This window comes from Dipodomys spectabilis, unplaced genomic scaffold, assembly GCF_019054845.1.
Source record: "Dipodomys spectabilis isolate Male_0828 unplaced genomic scaffold, ASM1905484v1 ptg000175l, whole genome shotgun sequence".
NCBI classification, from domain to species: domain Eukaryota; kingdom Metazoa; phylum Chordata; class Mammalia; order Rodentia; family Heteromyidae; genus Dipodomys; species Dipodomys spectabilis.
The window spans coordinates 19914628-19932905 of NW_024870852.1; the positions used below are offsets into that span (position 1 = coordinate 19914628).

General features: G+C 41.6%; 2 long non-coding RNA genes across 2 annotated transcripts; both read left to right on the plus strand.

Moving 5' to 3' along the window:
• The first annotated feature begins 1272 nt into the window (after positions 1 to 1272).
• Positions 1273 to 3253, plus strand: LOC122120350. Its single transcript, XR_006149683.1, has 3 exons — positions 1273 to 1396; positions 1663 to 2079; positions 3079 to 3253. It is a non-coding gene; the product is annotated as an uncharacterized LOC122120350 (long non-coding RNA).
• A 9997-nt stretch (positions 3254 to 13250) lies between these two features.
• On the plus strand, positions 13251 to 14700 carry LOC122120187. The gene is made up of 2 exons (XR_006149676.1): positions 13251 to 13338; positions 14526 to 14700. It is a non-coding gene; the product is annotated as an uncharacterized LOC122120187 (long non-coding RNA).
• Positions 14701 to 18278: the final 3578 nt, after the last annotated feature.

Sequence of the window (18278 nt, forward strand, 5' to 3'; positions counted from 1 at the left end):
ACTTCCTATCACCATTCATACATGTTAAATGTCTCTTGTCTTTTAAAGCAATGCAGCAGGAAGAGCCTCAGATCTCATTCTACTACACATGTAGACTTACAGACAACAATGCTGCTATTCCCCATCCCCTAGTTGTCAATTACCTCAACTACATTCGCGTCTCTCATCAGTGTTACTAGAATCAACTAAACATACAAGAAAATGGCAATTTCTTGCTTGTATTAGTATATAATATTGAAGTATGTGGAAAGTCACAGACACTTCTATGCTCATGGACCTCATTTTTATTCTTTTTTTTTTTTAATGTTTTCTTAGCAATGCTAAGGATCAAACCCAGGACCTCAGGAATGCTAGGTAAGTGTTCTAACTTTGAGCTACCACATCAGCCTCTCCATTTATTCTTGACTTTTTTGCTCTCTCTGTATTTTTATTTATTTATTTACTTATTTATTTATTTTTGTTAGTCATGGGGCTTCAACTCTAGGCTTGGGCGCTGTCCCTGAGCTCTTCAGCTCAAGGCGAGTGCTCTACCACTTGAGCCACAGCGCCACTTTCAGTTTTCTAGTGGTTTATTTGAGATAAGAGTCTCACGGACTTTCCTGCCTGGGCTGGCTTTGAACTGTGATCCTTAGATCTCAGCCTCTTGAGTAGCTAGGATTACAAGCATGAGCCACCAGCACCCAGCTTGTATTTTATTTTTAAGAAGTTGTACAAAGGAGTATTCAACTCAACAACTCTGATTATAAGTATAATGCATCTTGATCTGTGTCACAGCTTCCATTCTCTTCCTCACCCCAATATTTCCCAATCCCAGCTCCCAGCTCTATTTATTTTAGATTTTTTTTCTTGGTTTCTTAAGTTGCATTCTCTGTGTCTTTCTACCTTCTTGATTGCTGCTCTTTGAATATATCTGCAGCTGATTTTTGAAGCAATCACAAATACAAGATTATACCTATTTGCTGCATGATGGAATCATGGAAGGAGTCCTACTCTTGGACTTGTTCAGGCTGTGGTTACTCTTGTAATATGGAACAAGATCTTTTCTCATTCCAGACTTTTGGAAATTTAAATGAATGATCTCAAAAATATCGCTTAACATTTTTGGGGGCTAGGGGCATTCAGAAAAGGCCTCTAATATTATATTCCTGTACCATGTCCCTGGAATCTTGGCAATGCCTCCTACTGAGCAAGCTGGCATTTACTGGTAATGGCAGTGTCTGTGGTGACTTTAGCCACACCCCTAGCACACCCAGTTGAATAAGATATAAATGGGATGGATACACAACTCAGCTCTCAGCAAAGATCCTTCCCAGCAAGATGAAGTCCACCACTTTCTTCATCATTTCTCTGCTTCTCATTCTGCAGGAGCAAATAGCAGTTGGAATTGGATATCATGGTGAGTGGGGAAAGTCTGTTGGGGGAAAGATAACTAGGGGAGAAAGGTGTCTTGTAAGGGAACTCTAAAAGTGACTAGAACCTTCTTCACTCAGAGCTTCTTATGCTTGGTTAAAAAAAAAAAACACCAAGTCTTCTCCACACATCCCTTATGAGAACATCAGAGAGCCGAAGAAGAACAAGTTGGGTTACAAGTTGCAAAGGGTCATGAGTGGCAAGGGGTCCCTGGAGATGGTATAACTTGGACGTCTTATTGTCGTTTACTAGGCAGTCCTCCAGGCCAGTTGTCAAATGAAATACCTGCATTTTCAAAAAGACCCAGAGGTTCGCGGGGTTTTGGACATCATCGCAGTGTGCATGTTACAGAAGATAGTTCTCTAAGCCAACCTGAACCAAAAGTTGGTGACAGTGATTCTGATACAAAATACACACTTAAAGAAAAAGAAACCATTATCTCCGAGGAACACAGATCTGAAAACAAACCTGACAGCTTTTCTTCCAGTGACAGTCACGAGAATAAGGTAGAAAGTCGTGTACACAGACATTTCCATGAAAGACGCCATAAAACTGAAAAGGAAGATCAAGGCGGCTATGAATTTTCCAAGAAAAGGACCATCCAGTTTCAACATGAACACAATGAATAATACGCCCACTGACCAACTGAATACCTGGACTGATACCAAGGTAAGATTTGTTTTAACCAAATAAGAATGATACTAAATCCAGTGTTTAAAAATAGTACATGAGGACTTCCAGGGCCCATTATGGGATGGATACCCACTGTCCACGTCAGCAGAAGTGCTGTTACAAACTTGGAGAGCATGAGTGCCACTCGCTGGTAAGAAGAGCCCCTGCCAGAGGCCCAAAGCTATCCCTATCACAGAACCCTAAAAGTATATCCCAGTAAGCCTTTTAAGGGGCACTTACCTAACAGTAAATTCTTTTCTGAGCGTACACCTAAGCATATTTCTGAATTTGAAATATAACCATATTCTTTGGAATATTGGAATTTAGTTTCTTGCTTATATTGGTATTTTCTTTCTCACTGGGAGTAATGGGGAAACCCCTATAATCCCAGCTCCTTGGGAGATAGAGGCAGGAGAATCACAAGTTAGAGGCCAACTTGGACAAGTTACTGAGATCATGTCTCAAAAATAAAATAACAACAACAACAAAAAAGGGACTGGGTGCGGCCTCAGTGGTAGGATTCCCAATACCATATATAGATATAAAACATACCATATATATACATATATATTCTTTATCTCGACACCAACAAGTGTGCTTGCTTCTCTGTTGGGGTACATCTATCCTCTTTCAGAGACTGCTGGTCCAAAGTTTAGCTGCCCTTCCTTCAGAATATAAGAAGAAGACAATCACAAATAAAGATCCCTGTGTGTGATGCAGGAGAGATGAAAAGTGGGCACAAGAAGTGTTGAGAAATAACAGGTATAAGAGGGACATTTGCAGTGTCATGACAGAAATGTAAAGCCCAAGGAGAGAAAATGATGTGCCCTGCACATTTGTGCTAATAACACATCGGTTAGAGGAGAAGTAAGCAACAAAATCAATGGACAAAGGTAGTATTGTCGTTGTCAGTGGCTGGTACAGTAGGGAGTGTGCCTCCGATCCCCACATCGCCCTTCGCTGCCTCACTTCTCAACTTGCCCTCTGCCTCCCCAGGAGTCACCTAACCTGAGTGAAGACTGTGATGTGTTCCAGATGAAGACTTCCACGTGGTCCCACAGCCTCGGTCCATGGATGACACCTTGTGCTCACACCTGCTTGTCTTGGGGTTTCTAAACCTGGAGATTCTTCAAACACCTGCTTTCAAATAAAAAGATCACTTTCTGCATCATTTACTCTCGACTACTGAGGTCTTATTTCCTTGAAGTTTAGGGAATGGGGGAGGGGATATTTCCAAAATGAAAGGAAGGAATATTCTCAGAGAATTATGGAGATTTGCTAATCAAATTCTAGACTTCTGGCTAGACAGTCCATACGAACAAACAGGATAAGGGGATTCTGCCAGTCACTAGACTCAACTATAAAAGCCCCTCAGAACCCTTTTCCTTGGGAGATTTCAGAAACTGACAGCCTCCCAGAATTATCAGAGATGATATGTCCTGTGAGGCTCTGCAGAACCCTGACCTACTGGTGTCTTCCCATAAGGCCCCACTGCAAACCCCAATCAACTCGTGCCTTCAGTTCTACCAGTCCATAGTAGCTCCTCTCTGGTGTGGGCAAGAATTCTGCTCCCCTACAGATTCCTATTAATGGAAAGATCCCATGTTCAGTCTGTACCACTGCACTGAGAGGAAATGGTTCATCAGTGTCATCTGTGGAGAGACAGAGGATGAACCATAAGGGCTGGGCAGAGGAATCTTTTTTTTTTTTTTGGTCCTGTTGTGGGGCCTGAACTCTGGGCCTGGGTGCTGTCCCTCAGCTCTTCAGCTCAAGGCTAGCGCTCTACCACTTAAGCCACAGCGCCACCTCCGGCTTTTTTCTTTTTGCTTATGTGGTGCTGAGGAATCGAACCCAGGGCTTCAGGCATGCAAGGCAAGCGCTCTACCACTGAGCCACCTTCCCAGCCCTGGGCAGAGGAATCTTTATGATGAAAACTTTGCTACTGAAACATTCTTCTTTCCAGTATGCAAGTAAGATGCCCAGGTATGACAATCCTCAAACAAGCATAAACCAAAATAAAGGAATCAAAAACCCCTCACCCCATGAATATGGGGTTTCCAATTCTATCTCCATCATGGACACGAGATTATCTTCAATGAAACCAGATTTCCTCTGAGATCTTTATACATGGAAAACTTGATGCAGTAAAGTTGAACCTCAGTTCATACATATTGGATGAATGGAAGTTAGGCTATCACACTTGGGAGTCTACACGCCGGAAGTGGACTGACAGAAATACTTAGTCAAGAGCATGCTTGATTCTTGTGGAAAGGGAAAAATTGTTCTCAGTGTGATCAAGTGACAACAGATCTTCTCAGTTACCACACGCCCAGGGGCATAGCAACCCTGACTCAGTCCCAGGAGATATAGGCACCTGTTCATGTACAGAGAACATGTCCGCCATTGCTATGGGTCACTAGAGTTTGGCCATCATCTTTGTGCATTCAGCTAATAGACATGGAAATGCAGAGTACACTGAGTTTGAATTAGAATGAAATTAGCCCTTTGCAGTTCTTGATATTTCTGGGACCTCGGTCCATATTTCCTTCCAATTTATCCCTTTGGATTGAGCATGACTATCCTACCTTTATTGCACAATTGTCTCCTGGAAATACACAACTTTTATACATTCAGAGTTCACAGATGGAGAAGAATTTTGTCCAGGATTGGATATATCATGAATATGATATGATGTGGGTGTGGCAACTTCTTGTGCCTACAATCCTCGCTGAAGGCTGAGATCAAGAAAATCCCAGTTCAAGACCCAACCAGCCAAAAAAGTCTACAAGACCCCATCGCCACCAACAACTTGTGTGGTGGCCTGTGCCTCAACCCAACAACATACGGTAGGAACCGTGAAGTAAAAGTATCATGGACTATGCAAACCCAGGAAAACACTGAGACCCTATCTTAAAAGTAACCAGAGCTGGGCTGGGAAGGTGGCTCAGTGGTAGAGCGCTTGCCTTGCATGCATGAGGCCCTGGGTTCGATTCCTCAGCACCACATAAGCAGAAAAAAAAAAAAAGCTGGAAGTGGCACTGTGGCTCAAGTGGCAGAGCACTAGCCTTGAGCTGAAGAGCTGAGGGACAGCGCCCAGGCCTAGAGTTCAGGTCCCACGACCAGACCAAAAAAAAAAAGTAACCAGCGCTAAGCCGGACATATAATCCTAGTGCAAGCCTTGAGTACAATAGTTCAGGGACAGCACCCAGACCCTGACTTCAAATCTCAGGAATGGCGCGTGCGCGCGCGCAAACACACACACACACACACACACACACACACACACACGAGCTAAAAGGACCGATGACATGGCTTGAGTGGCTGAGTACCTGCGTCAGACAGGCAAAATCTTGGGTTAAAGTCTCAGTACTGCAAATAAATAAATAAGAAGAGAAATAAATAATATTATAAAATAAAATAAAGGGTTTGTTTTTCATTTTCACACTAGGAGTGAAAATGGTTAAGGAATTTTTGAATAAGCACATTGTACTTCAGGAAGGACGCTAATAGAGACAGAGAAAGCTTCTGGGCTGTCATGGAGTCCTGACTTTCAATCTTCTGTGAGTATTTTCAGTGGTGTGCTTTGACACCTACCTTCCACCACAAGCATGTTGATAAGCTTATTAAATAAGCATTCTAAAGCTTTAACTTTCCACTATTGATTATTTTATTGCTTATGTTATCATGAAGCATGATAGTAGTTCATCTGTCAGGCCCTTGGGTCTGTGAGTTTGTCAGATGCTGGCTTTCTGGTTCCATCTCATTCCTTGTTGTATTTCTTTTTTTTTATTATTGTGAAAATACTGTACAGAGGGGTTACAATTACATGGGCAAGATAATGAGTACATTTCTTATCAAACATTGTAGCCTCCTCCTTTGTTTCCCCTTCCCATGCCTTCCCATCCTCTCCCTACCCCCCACCCAATCCTTCCCGCTACCCCCCCCCCCACCAAAGTTGTAAAGTTCGTTTTCGACATAACGACTTGTACATCTCATTGTTGCAATGGGTCCACCAGTATCCCTATTTAAACGATTTGTTTTTCCCCTTCCCCTCCACAAAGTATACTGACATCAAATACAGTGAAAACAGGGGGAGGGACATACAAAGCAACAAAGAAATAATCTTATAAATGTGTTAGAAACAATCGCATGAAAGAAAAAAAAAACATTTGAGTACATGGTGATTTATATCTTTTTTTGTTTACATTGCTCTACATTGTACTAGAATATAGGTTTTCAAATATTCCCTCATGACCCTCTGAATTTCATTGGTACTTGTAATATCCCCATTTCATCTCTAATTTTATTCTTTCCCCTCCTTCTTTTGGTCAGTTTGACTTAAGCTGAGAAGAATGTGTATTATGCAGCTACTGGAAGAAATAACCTATAGTTCTTTATAAAGTTCTTTTGATCTATGGTGTTCATTGATTCTGCAGGGTTTTTTTTATTGTCGATCTGTTTTGTCTCCAGGACATAGTAGTGAGAGTGGGATATTGTAGTATCCTTATTTTATTGTTTTGGTGTCTATCTATCTATAAATCCAATAGCATTTGTTTAATGAAACTTGATGAACCAGCCTTTGGTGCGTACATGTTAACTATTGCTATCTCTTCCTAATGAATGTTCCCTTTTTTACTATGAAGTGCTTGCTTTTTTTCTGACTGATTTTGGTTTGAAGTCTGTTTTATCTAATGTGACTATAGCTACTCCTGCCTGTGTGGGCGGACCATTGGCTTGAAATATTTTTTTTTCCATTCGCTTACCCTAAGTCCATATTTGTCTTTGTCAGAAAGATGTATTTCTAGTATGCAACAAATGGTTGGGTCTTGGTTATTATTGGTGATGGTGGTACAGAGTTTTGAGTTCAAGGCCTCCTGCTTGCTAGACAAGTACTTGTCTGCTGAGCCACACCTCCAGCCTTGATTCTTACCCAGGCATGTCCTTGGACTTAGGATCCAGAAGTTGTTGAGATGGCCAGGACATGACACTACATCCAGCTTCCTGCTGTTGAGATGGAGTCTTACAGATTTTCCCCAGGCTTGCCTGAAGATATACTTCTCCCAATTTCAGTTTCCCATGTTGTTTTGGATAAGCTGACTTCAAATGTGATACTCCCATTCTCAACCTCTTAAGTAACTAAAATTACAAGGATAAGGCACTAGCACATAATTTTGGGTCCTGCTTTTTAATCTAAACCACTATTCTACATGTTTTGATCGGAGAATTAAGACCATTTATACTGGGCATTAATATTTAAACTCTGGTAGTATTTCCTGTCATTCTGTGATGATTTTGCTTCTTTTCTAATCCTTATTTTCTACCCTACTCATCTAGTGTGACTTATTTTCCCCTATTGTGATTCCTGGTTATGCTTCTGATTCTCATTTGTGTGTACTGTTTCTTTTAAACATATTCTGGAATTCTAGTTTACTGGTCATGAATGCCTTAAGTTTTTGTTTACCTTCAACTATGAAGGAGATAATTTTGTTACATAATCTATATGGACACTTCTTTTTCATGGCCTCATGCTTTTAGAATTTCTGTTGAAAAATCTGTTATTATTCTGATAGATTTGCATTTCTGTGTGACCTATTGCTTCTCTGTTGCAATTTTTTCTTTATTGCATATATTTAATGTTTTTCTGATAGTATGCATAGAAATATTTATTTTCTAATTCCCTATTTGGTGTTCTGAAAGTCTCCTCTCTGATTCTCTCTTTCTTGAGATTAGGGTAATTTTCTTCTATAATTCAATTGAATATAATTTCTAAACTATTAGCTTATATCTCCTCTCCTTCTTCTATATGCATCATTAGTAGGTTTGGTCTTGTGATAGTACTTCCGATTTCTTGAATGTTCTATTTATATTTTCATAGTACTTTTCTCCTGTGTGATATAATCTCTCTACTTTATCTTGATCCCTGATATTTTATTTTCAACTTGTTCCATTCTATTAGTAAGGCTTAAAATTGAGGTTTTAATTTGAGCTAGTGAGCTTTAATTCTAGTATTTCTACTTCATTTTTCTAGGATTTCTGTACCTTTATTGAAATCCTCCTCCTTTACATCCTGTATTGTCTTCCTTGTTTCATTCAGTTGTCAATTTGAGTTCTTTTTTACTTCATTCCACTCTTTATTTTTAGGCTCTTTGATTTCATTAAGGTGTTTACACATTCCTTCTTTAATTTCATTCTCTTATTTGTGTGTGTGCCAATACTAGGGCTTAAACTCAGGGCCTCAAGCTCTTGGCTTTTTCACTTACATCTCCCACTCAAACCATCTCTCCAATCTAGTATTTTTTCAGTTTAAGTAGATGTAAGAGCCTCACAGTCTATTTAGGCTGGTTTTGAACCGTAACTCAGATTCAGCCTCTGGAGTAGTTTAGACAACTGGTTTGAGGTGCCTGCCTCATTGATCATTCTTATCATTGTTCTTTTGAGTTCCTTGTTGGAAATTTATTTTGTTTCACTATAGTTCAAGTCTTTTATTGTGGAATTGTTAACTCTTGGAAAAGATGTGTTGCCTTGTTTGTTTGATTATTTTTCATATTACTTGCCTTTCTATGTTGAACTTAATGTATCTGAGGTCCAAATCATTGGTAGGAAATTCCAATCATGCATATTCTTTCATCTAAAGTAGTGTCAGTGTTCAGGCAGGAGAATGTAGTGGTTTGGTCAAGGAGGTATTTCTCAGCCCTAGCTGGGTAGAGAGCCATGTCTTAGTAATCAAGCCTTAGTCCAGTGCTCAGGGCATTGGATCTAGGACTGGGTTCTAGGCCCAGCATGGCCTAGAATCAGGTAAATTGTTGGAGTCAGTTGCCCTCTTCTAGGTTTCTATTACTATACTATAAAGGTTTATCTTCTTTGTGTAGTGGGAGATGCTTTTTCTGCAGGGATCTTTGTAGTGGTGGGTCAGGCAGCTTCACACTCTTCATATCCCCCAGTTTGGATCTTCAGGGTTAGCAAGCATCCAAACCTCAGGGTGGTCCTAAATGTGATAGAGAATGAGAAGTGAACAGAGCACTGAATTCTTCCCTGGCTTAGAGAGAGCTGAAGGGCCTAGTCACTTTACCTCTTGGTCTCCATGCTTATAGACACCTCTACTCTCCAGCACCTCTCTGTTTGCTGAAGAGGAGGCTGCAGATATTTTGTGATTCAGAATACCTGGATTTGGGTTCTCAGACCTCTCAAGCACACTCATCAAGCTATAGTTTCCAGGGGGTACATTACCGTGTTTCCAAGCCCTGTCAACTACTTACCTCTGTGAAGTATAAAAGGGTATTGATATTGCATGATTTAAAGGGCCTGCGAGCATTGTTCTGACTTACTCAGCCATCAACACTGCCAGAATTCAGAGCTTGGGGACTAAATATTTATCCAGACACAGGCTCAAAGCATCCTGGCCAAATATCAGATGAAAACCCAAAGTACTGCACCCCCCAAAAAAAAACTACATAGAAAGTGAAATTATTAATATCCTCCTGGCCTCTGAATTGATAGAGATAGATAATGTCCTTTTCATAATAGAGCCTTTGTTAGGTATTTGTGGTCATCAATGCTACCATAGACTCCTCTCAGAGTGGGAAATGTAAGCCTTAATCGGAAACATCTAGTATTTTTACATGTCTAAAGTACTTAATGTAAAAAGGGTACAAGATGACAGATTAGAAGCATCATGCTTTTGATTCCATGAATGAGAGTAGTCAAATAGTAGAGTAGGGAAGGGTCTTTTATCCCAAAGAGAAAGAAGAGCATCAGAAACCATGAAAGAAGTAGCCAAATTGCAGAAAAGCTAAAGAAACAGGGGCATGAAATAGAAGCATCAAGCAGCCCCATGCCTCACCCCAGATGTCTGGGAGAGGGAAATAAATCTGAAGACATGATCACAAGGTGATTGATCCAAATGGATCTTGTGATAGACTGGCAGTTCCAACTGCAAAATAAATACCTCTTACAAGCCAGTGCCATGACTGCTTGAGACAGAGACAGCTCTGGTACAGCTCTCTGCATGAAACTTAAGGTAAGAGATCTGTTCAGCAATCACAAGCCAGAGCAGGAGCTCCCGAGCCTATTCCCTCACTGGTACCATTGAGGGAAAAGACAAGCTTCTCATCTGGGAAGATCAGCAAACTCTGTCTTTTGATGTTTGTTCATTGGGGTCTTGTGGGGAGGAGAAGGTCTTTTCTACATTCAACCCTCAAAGACCTTCCCAGCTCCACTAGTCAGGCAAAATTCTGAGACTCATTGTGGAATCAGCCAATTGGTGGAGATTTAGTCTGTTACCCAAGCACAGAACTACTTGAGTAAAGATAGAAGAGTGAGGGCTACTCCACCACTGGAAGAAAGAGGGTAGATTTTCCATGGAAAGCCCCTCAGATGGAGAGAGCAACTGTCTTACTCTGAGTTACCACTCACAGGAAGCAGCCCCATTCAGTGCACAAAACAGCTCTGCCTCAACCTAACCTCTGCAAAGCAGCTTTAACTTACAGAGTTAAGAGTTCCCATTCATTGAAAAAGCTAAGCACTAACTGCTTGGACTTGTGTTCCCAAATGACCTTACCACAGGAGGTCATATCCGTAGCCCCAATGCTGTTGCTATAGCACCTACATCTGACCCATGTGCCCAGACCCCATCTAGCAAGAACTTGTTGCATCCCCATCCTCAGAGGGACTTGCTAGCAAGCCAATCAGGGATGTATCAGAACATAGAGGGATCTTGACCCCTTGATTTTATCTGTATCTTTTGAACATTGGGTCAGACAAAGGCTACGTTCTTTTCTCCAAGAAGGCAAGTTATCAGATCCTTTCCTTACGAGCAAACTTTAAATGGAGCAGTTCCTGGTATTTAATATTTTTTTTAAAGTAGTAGCTGTGCATGCAGGCCTAAGCTGGCTCAGTAAGCAATATTATGTCAGGATGACTTCAATGAAATCTGCTGAGATCTCTCCTGGGAGGATTGATCACTGCTCTTAAGCCAAAGAGATAACCTGGGTAGATTAAAGCAAGGGTCTAGCTTACATGTTTTCTGATAGATGATTTTAAAATCCATTTTATTAAAAAATATGGCTATTCTCTTCCTTCCCTTCCATCTTTCATACAGTACTCCTTACAGCAGATTCGGATTTTAGGACAGAATATACTAAAATCGTGTTTTCAAGCCATCTTCCTTCCCCTCCCCCAGCATGCTCTGAATGCATACCGACACCCTGGGGAGATGCTCTGCCTTTCTCCTACGGGTGCCCACACCAGTCTTCACCAGACAATGTAAAGGAATGTCATATTGGACCCTGGAGAGGATTGTCCCAATAGCAGAAAAGCAAATTTCTACAGAACGGCAAATGCTCACTTTGCATCTTATCTCAATATACTACAAAAAATTCATTGATGGTGATAAATATCCTCACAACCTCTAGGGGCTTGATGCTGCCTTACACTTCCATAAGAATTTTTTTCAAATGAAAAAATATATATACTGCATTCTTCAGGTAGATTTCATGGCAAGAGTGCAAGAAAGAAACTAATCATCTTCTTGTTTTTTCCAACAGTCATTCCTCTCAGCATACAAACACGCTAAATTCCTTCCATTCTTTAAAACATTTTTGCAGCACCTGACCCCCGGGGGTAGCTTTTGACTCGCATTGCATTGTAGGTGCAGACCTACTGAAAAGGCCACTGCTGTTCTACAGCCTCCAGGATAGGAGCGATGACTTCTTTGCTTGTGTTAGTATAAGGAATAGAATAGCTTTGGCTCATGCCATCATTGTTAATGATGAACTTTGCAGAAACTTTTGACATTGATGTACCCCATTTACATTACTTTTTTTTTTCTTAATGATGCTGAAGATTGAGAGGCGGGCCCCATGAATGCTGGGCAAGCCTTCTTCCACTGAGCTAAAGCCTCAGCCTTTCCACTTACCCTTGAACTTTCCTTTTTCTTAAGGCTTAAGAAAGCCTTTTCCTGGCTTTCTTAAATTGCATCCTCATCTGTGTTTACCTCTGTGCTTGTCCTTTTCAGGTAATATAGGTGTACCTCACTCTGATTTTGAAGCAAAAACAAATATAGGGTTATCTCTATGATACAGCATTTACAAAATGACATCATGGAAAGCTCCCAGTACTCAGACAAAGAAAGCTTCAAGTTACTTTTGTAACCCAAAGCAAGTCTCTTCCCTAGTCTGTCCTGAATTTCTTTCTTTTTTTGGGGGGAGGGGGTGGTCTGGTCATGGTCCCTGAACTCTGGGCCTGGGTATGGGAATGTAGGAAACTGACTGATGGTCTCAAAGCACTGATAAAAATCTGTTAGGACTTTTATGGACAGCAAAAGATCTCTATCCTTTGGTCCCTGTACAAAGTCCTTAGGGTACTGGCAATGCCTCCTACTGAGCAGGGAGAGGGAACTGGCATTCACAGATAATTTTTAAAAAGGGCAGTGTCCTTTGTAACTTCAGCCAAGTTCCACCGCATATCGAGTCAAGAAAGGTATAAATGAGGAGCTCAGCTCGGCTTTCAGACAAGGTACTTCCTGACAAGATGAAGTCCACCGTCTTCTTCATCCTGTCCCTGCTCTTCATTCTGCAGAACCAAGCATCTGGGGGTGGATTCCATGGTGAGTGGAGGGTGACATCTAGGGAGAAAGTACTTAGGGGAAAACTCTTCCAAGAGTACTCTAGAAATTAGCAGAATACCCTTAGAGCCACCAGGGGAGTCTTGTCCCTGATAAGATTTGACCTTCCTTCACTGTTACGATAGCTCTTGCATGAACGTAAGTGAGATGTTAAAAAGGTAGGGGGTGACAACTGTCAGGGAACTTAAAGAGATCGTGTAGCTCAGACATTCTCTCATTTCAATTACCAGGTGATGGGCAAAATCCTTTGGAAGGCTTAAAATCCAAATTTCCAAATAGACCAAGAAACCATCGGCATTTTGGCCATCACAAGCGTGTTGCATCTGAAATGGGGTCTGTAAGTGGACGTGAGACAAGTGGAGGTGGTGCTGGGACTGAAATGAAATTTGCAGTTGCTGAAGAATCAGTTTTCGGTACCGAAGACAGAACTCAAAACAGACCCAATGAGGATATAAATGAAAGTCTCGGAGTGAACCGGGGTCACCGCAGGGAACACTTTGAAAGTTTCCATAAACACAAGGAACGAAACAGTGACGGAGGATTTGGATTTTCAAAGAAAAAGACAGTCCACATTCAACACGGACACATGCAGTAATACAGTCACTGGCCAAGTGAAGACCTGGACCAATTTTGAGGTAAGCGTTTTGGTTTTGACCACATTAAGTGTGATATGTACCTCGGTGCTTAGAACTTTGTGGGCCCATCGGGAAATGGATAGCCAGTGCCCACACTAATGGAAGTGCAATGTTACCAACGTTAGGAAGTTGAGCAGCAAATCCTGGTAAGGAGAGCACATGCACATGATAGAGACAGAGAAAGCTACCTGGGCTATCACTGGGTGCTGAATTCCTATCCTAATGATTCGTTTTCTCTTTCTTTCTTTCCTTCTTCCTTCCTTTCTTTCTTTCACTCGTTCTTCCTTTCTTTCTTTCTATTTTTTTGTGTCGGTCTTGGGGTTTGAACTCTGGGTCTGGGCCCTATCCCTGAGCTCTTCAGCTCAAGGTGAACGCTCCACCACTTGAGCCACCGCATCACTTCCGATTTTCTGGTGGTTAATTGGAGATAAGAGTCTCACAGACTTTCCTACCTGGGCTGGCTCTGAACCATGATCCTCAAATCTCAGCCTCCTTTGTAGCTAGGATTACAGGCGTGAGCCACTGGTGCCCAGCCCAGGCTGGCTTTGAACCACCATCCTCAGATCTCAGCCTCCTGAGTCACTAGGATTACAGGTGTGAGCCACCCGTTCCCGGCTCTATCCTGAATGATTCTTTAAAGGGATTTTATTCAGCACAAAGTTACCAGTTGAAAGTATTTTGAGCATCTTCCCTGAATATAAGCATATTTATGCTTCTCATGGCGTCCTGTCGTTCTTACAGTTTTGAATGTTGAAGCTCAATTCCTTGCTCATATTGGTATGAAGTCTTTATTCTCTGTCTTTATACTCAGGAATCCCCGTCTCTTTCAGAGATCACATGTTAAACAATCTTTCCCATCAGAGCTCAGCAAAGAGATGTGATACAGGGGAGACGGAGAGTAGGTGCAAGAGACAGTGATGGTCCCCAGGTACCAGTGGAAAGTTAGCCATATCAAGAGGGAAAGTTAAAGTCCACGGAGGAAAAAAACAAAAAGACATGCCCTGCATGTTTGCAGTAAATAACACATCAATTAAAGGAAACACAAGCAAAAAACCAATGGACAAAGCCAGTATCTTCATTTCCAGTGGCTGGTACATTAGAGGGTAAAATAATAGAGGCCCATCTCCTCTCCCCACCCGTCCCCATTCACTGCCCTCAAGGCTCAGCTTGATTCTCTGCCTCCCTAGGAACCACCTCACCTGAGTGAAGTCTGTGATGTGTTCGAGATGAAGACTTCCATGTGGTCCCACAGCCTTGGTCCATGGATGACACCTTGTACTCCCATTTACTTTCCTTGAGCTTTGGAAAACTGAAGATTCCTCATATACTTGCTTTCAAATAAAAAGATCACTTTCTGCATCATTTGCTTCTGACTCCTGAGACCTTATTTCCTTGAAGTTTAGGGGATAAGGAGATAATTCTTGTGCTAGGTATTTCCAAAATGAAAGGAAAGAGTATTCTCAGAGAATCATGGAGATTGCTGATCAAAGACAAGCTTTCAGAATTCTAGCTAGAACTGCAACATAAAACCAGAGTGCTAGAACTCTGCCACCCACTCACCCTAGATGCTACCTAAGAACTCCATAATGACCTTTCTCCTAGTGGGACTTCAGAAACCAAAAACTTCCCAGAAATGTCAGGGCAATGTGTTTGTTTTTTGTTTTGCATGTTTTAGTTTTTTATTGTTATTGTAAAGGTGAGGTACAGAGAGGTTACCATTATGTAAGTCATGAGTACCTCTCATTTTGGACAATGTCACCCCTTTCTTCACTCTCCCAGTTTTTCCCTTCTGTCCCCAACCACAAGTTGTACAGTTCATTTTTAACATAGTGTCTAGCGAGTACCACTGCTGCACTGGTTCACCCTTTGTCCCTCTACTTCTGTACCTCCTCCTTGCCCTCCCAAAGCAGATAAATGAACAAACAAGACAAAAAGAAAAGAAAACAGAAACAGCAATGAAGAAAAACCTCTTGTTTCCATTTCTTAGAGTTCATTTCAATAAATATTATTTTATATGATCTGATGCACATAAGCATTGCACCTTTGTGCTCCTCTCTTTAGAGTAAGAACAATGCGGTTTAAGAGGCCCCAAGAAAGTCCTTCAATTCCTAGTACCTTCAGTCCCACCAATCTGTGGTAGTTCATCCCTGCACTTGGTTCAAATACTCTGCTTCTTCTACAAGATGCAAATGTCCCTACAAGTAATATATTATGCTTTTTGCTGCTTCAGGAAGAGGGAGTATGTTGAGCCAAGTCATCTGAAAAGATGGATTCAAGAACTAAATACAATAAAGGTTTTATTTGGGAAGGAAGGGTAGTCTTCCAAATGAAACTATCCTGCCTAAACTGTCTTCTTACCTTCTGAGAATGACAGTCCTCCAGGAGTAGAAACCAAATGAAGGAATCAATAAATCGCTTCCCTATTGAAAAGGCTTGTTTCCAGTTCCAGCTCAGTCCCAGGAACAGATATATCTTCAGCAAAATCCATTTTTCCTTCAGGCTGAAGTATCTTGGTCTTCATTTTGTACATACTGAATCAAAGGAAGTAAGGCTGTCACATTTCCAGGAGTCTACAGGCAGAATTGGACTAATAAGTTACTTAGACAAGAACACGTTTGATTCTTACAGAAAGGGAAGAATAATGTTGTGATCAAGTGACAGCAGACCTTCCTCTGTCACCATCAGCCCAGGGCCACAGCCCCCCTAGAAGGTATAGCCATTCCTTCATGTATGGGGAACATGTCCCTCTTTACTATTGGTCCCCAAGGTTTAACCACAGCAAATAGGCATGGAAACACAAAGAATTGTTCTGAGGCTTAAAACAGTACTGAATTGGGGGCTGGGAAGGTAGCTCAGTGGTAGAGCGCATGCCTTGCATGCCAGTGGCCCTGGGTTGGATTCCTCAGCACCACATAAGCAAAAAGAAAAAAGCCAAAAGTGGCGCTGTGGCTCAAGTGGTAGAGCGCTAGCCTGGAGCTGAAGAGCTGAGGGACAGCGCCCAGGCCCAGAGTTCAGGCCCCATGACTGGACCCAAAAAAAAACAGTACTGAATTGGCTCTTTTCAGGCTGGACATTCTTTTTGACATGAGTCCATATTTCCTTCCATTTTCTCCCTTTAGACTGGGCATATGTAGTTTAGTTTTTTTTTGGTTTTTTGTTTGTTTGTTTTTGTCGGTTGTGGGGCCTGAACTCTGGGCCTGGGCACTGTCCCTCAGCTCTTCAGCTCAAGGCTAACACTCTACCACTTGAGCTACAACGCCACTTCCAGCTTTTTTCTGTTTATATGGTGTTGAGGAATTGAACCCAGGGCCTCATGCATGAGAGGCAAGCACTCTACTACTGAGCCAACTTCCTAGCTCCTCTAGTTTAGTTTTATACCATGACTGTGTTCTGAAAATGCATGACTTTTTTGGTCTTCTCTAGACTCTATCATTCTAATCTTTTTCTGTTATCTTCTCTAGCTTACTAATTTGCCAATCTTTTCAGACATGTACCTGTAGGGGATTTTTCTAGTTTGTGCAGACACAAACACCACAAAGTGGTGTTTGTCAGCAATCTATCATCTTCCCAGATACCGCCCCCCCCCCACTCCCTCCTCTCTTGTGCTGGTCCTAGGGCTTGAACTCATGGCCTGGGCACTGTCCTTAAGTCTTTGAGCTTTTGTGCTCAAGGCTAGGTGCTTACCACTTCGAGCCACATTTCTAAATTTCTGGGTTTTTGTTAGTTAATTGGAGATAAGAATCTCATAGGTTTTCACTTCAAACCACATTTCTAAATTTCTGGGTTTTTGTTAGTTAATTGGAGATAAGAATCTCATAGGTTTAGCTGGGCGCTGGTGGCTCACGCCTGTAATCCTAGCTACTCAGGAAGCTGAGATCTGAGGATCGCGGTTCAAAGCCAGCCCGGGCAGGAAAGACCGTGAGACTCCTATCTCCAATAAACCACCAGAAAACCAGAAGTGGCGCTGTAGCTCAAGTGGTAGAGCGCTCGCCTTGAGCTGAAGAGCTGAGGGACAGTGCCCAGGCCAAGAGTTCAAGCCCCACGACCGACAAAAAAAAAAAATCTCATAGGTTTTCCTGCTACGGCTGGTTGTGAACTGACCTCAGCTTCTTGAGTAGCTAGAACTACAGACATGAGCCAGCGGTGCTCAGCTGTCATTTCTATTTTTAATTTTAACAAAGAATTCACATTCATATTGAACTTTGTGAATTTTTTGAGTGCTGGTTTGTTAATTTTACTAGAAGATACAAACTGATTTCTACAGTGGACTATGTATATAATACACAAGAGCACAGGTTGTTTCACAGTTTTTCCAGCATATAGTAATTAACCATTTGACTTTGATCCAGTCTAATGAGTGCTTTCTTGTTTCTCATACTCTTACTCGGTATTCCTCCCTGATGACTGTTCATGTCAAGAACTGTTTTCATGTATTTTGGGGCTATTTCTTTTTTTTTTTTTTTTTTTTTAGCTTTCAAACATCAAAAACTTTTTAATTTTTATTTTATTAGTATCTTAGGCTTGGAATTTTTAGGGTACAGTTTTCTTTACCACTTAGGACCACCAGCTAAATGTTTGTATGAACAGACCGCATCAAAAATACAATAAAGAAGCCAGGTGATAATGGCTCATACCTGTAATTCTAGCTACTCAGGGGGCTGAGATCTGAAGATTGTAGTTCAAAGCCAGCCCAGACAAGAAAGTTCATGAAAATCTTATCTCCAATAAACCATCAGAAAACCGGAAGTGGCACTATAGCTCAAGTAGTAGAGCGGTAACCTCGAGCTGAAGAGTTCAGGGACAGCACTCAGGCCCAAGGCTCAAGCCCCATGACCAACACAATAAAAATAAAATAAAGACACAAGTTTTGCGTTTTTTTCTTTTTACTGAATTAACAAGAAATACCACTTTTATATACTGCATTTGCACTTGAAAGGCAG